The sequence below is a fragment of the Prosopis cineraria genome, unplaced genomic scaffold (assembly GCF_029017545.1).
Source record: "Prosopis cineraria cultivar Desert tree isolate PC_DT_omini unplaced genomic scaffold, ASM2901754v1 PC1, whole genome shotgun sequence".
In the NCBI taxonomy this organism is placed as follows: Eukaryota; Viridiplantae; Streptophyta; class Magnoliopsida; order Fabales; family Fabaceae; genus Prosopis; species Prosopis cineraria.
The window spans coordinates 32,312,790-32,315,396 of NW_026555332.1; positions in this window are offsets into that span (position 1 = coordinate 32,312,790).

Consider the following 2,607-nt stretch of genomic DNA (forward strand, 5'->3'; position numbering starts at 1 on the left):
ATATTGGGCCTGATCCATCAAGAGTGGATTGCCTAACATTTCTTGCTCACACTTGGTGGAGAATATAATATCAAGCTTGTTCCTTTCTCTTTTTTCCTTCATACTATGTGCTTTGTTGTGACCGCATTAGCTTGACGTCTTTGTTTTGGGTGTTCATACTAGGAATCCTATTAAGGACCAGCACAAATAACCCTAAAGTTAAATTTATTCTTAATTGAATTGTGCCTTAATGTCTTAGATTACTAATATACAGTTTTCTCATTATGACTAATCTGATCCCTTTTGAGTCAGCTTAAGACTCAGATAGTCTCTCTTATATATGTAGTCTTCACACTTATGAATCAAAAAATTATTTCATAAAGGACATGTCTTGTATACAAACATAGATGTGTATATTTAAGATCATCTTCCTTTCGCCCATATACCACTTTGATAAGATATAGTTGCTTGCTTAACATGATACCTTTAGGTTGCATCATTCATGACCATAGGATGTATGTTAAAGTAGCAGACACTGTAAGATATCTTCATGATAATGTCAAAGTCAAAGGACATCATTGAAAGGATTTTTCCTTTCTGGGACTCACATACCAATGAAGCAAGGATTTATTCACTTGCTTCCATTGCGATTCTTAAGCACATGTGGTATGAAACACATGTTATGGTGTTACTTTTGCTTGTAAGAGTGTACATCATTTTCATTTAATATTAACACTATAAAAACTTAAGTTTAAATATTCACTGCACCTAAACCTAAATTCTTCTTTTCCATTGATCTTGCATGATGTCAATTTAGAAGAAATTATTATTGGCTACAGGTATCATGGATATGGGGATCCACGACTCAATCCACGTATGCTTACAAATCTCATCTCGACTTGCTCTTTGATCGAGGTGACATATGATTTGTGTCTTTTCTCTACCATATCAACATTTTGTTACCTTGCTAGTGAATACAAATATCTCATCTTTGATTTGAATGTCAAAGGCAGTTGCTTATATGAGAGAGTCAACCTTATCAACCTGTACAACATATTAGACATTGTATATTCTCGAGTGTACACACATGGAAGTAATGAAAATTCTCATTAATATAATCAAAATATTACATCAAGTCAATCTAACCATGCCAAGAGCCCTTACATGTTTCTCAAATATCTCCTTGGCTATGGGTTTTGTTAGGGGATTTACTATCATATATTTCATGGAAATGTATTGAACAGTGATAACCTTTTGCGCTATATAATCCTTTATAAAATTGTACTTAATATCTATGTGTTTCGTTTTGCTGTGATGTTTAGGATCTTTGGTATAGGCTATGGCTGCAGTGTTGTCACAAGGAATTAACGCTAGATTTCTACTTTCATTTCTAAACCCAAGATGTTCTATAAATCTTTTAAGCCATATAGCCTCTTGCACTGCTGCAGTACATGCTACAGGCTTAGCTTTCATAGAGTGTAGGGTAATGCATGTCTGTTTCTTGTTACTCCAACAAATGGCCTTATTGTTTAGCAAGAAAGTGTAGCCTGAAGTCAATGTTTGTTCATCTTGATCTCCGCCTAAATCCGCATCGGAGTATCTTATTAAGCATAGATCACTCCCTTGATAACACAGTGTATAGTGAACAGTACCCTGTAAGTATCTTAAGATTCTCTTTATAGCCTTCCAATGTCCTTCTCTGGGGTTGGATTGGTAGTGACTTTTAAGTCCTATGACATAACATATATATAGTCTTGTACACATAATTGCATACATCAAACTTCTGACTACATTGGCATATAGAACTCTTTTTATTTTCCTTTTAGTTATCTCAGTTTTAGGACCCACATCAGGAATAAGTTTCACACCTGAAGTTACTGGGGTATACATAGGTTTACAGTCTTTTATATTAAAAAGCTCAAGAATTTTCCTTATATAATTCTCTTGTAACTAAGAAAAAAGCTTTTTAGAGCAATTTCTTTAGATTTTAATTACAAGAATGTATTTTGTTTCGCCCACATCTTTCATTTCAAAATTTGATGAAAGCTATTCTTTAATAGTGATTATCAAATCCAGACTATTTCCAGCTAGTAAAATATCATCCACATAAAGAGATAATATTACAAAGTTTCTGTTGAACCTTTTGATATAAACATAGTGGTCTTTCTCAATCATTTGGAAGTTATATGAGGTTACTGCTCTGTGGAACCTCAAATACCACTATTTGGATGATTGTTTTAGTCCATAAATTAATCTATTTAATTTACATACTTTATCTTCTTTTCATTTTTCAATGAAATCTAATGGCTATTGCATCAAAATTTCTTCATCTAGGTCACTGTTTAAAAAAGTATTTTTTACATTCATCTGGTACAACTCTAAATATAGACTATTTACTATTGTCAGAATTAGTCTGATAGAATTGAAGTGTACAATAGGAGAACATGTATCCTTATAATTTATTCCCTCTTGTCGTGTATACCCTTTTGCTACTAAGCAAGACTTATAGTTATCAATTGATCCATCTACTTTTTTTTTTATTTTGAGAACCCACTTGTTCCCAATAGCCTTTTGGCCATGTGGTAAATTAATTAATTTTCATACTTGGTTGGCCCTCAAGGAATCCAT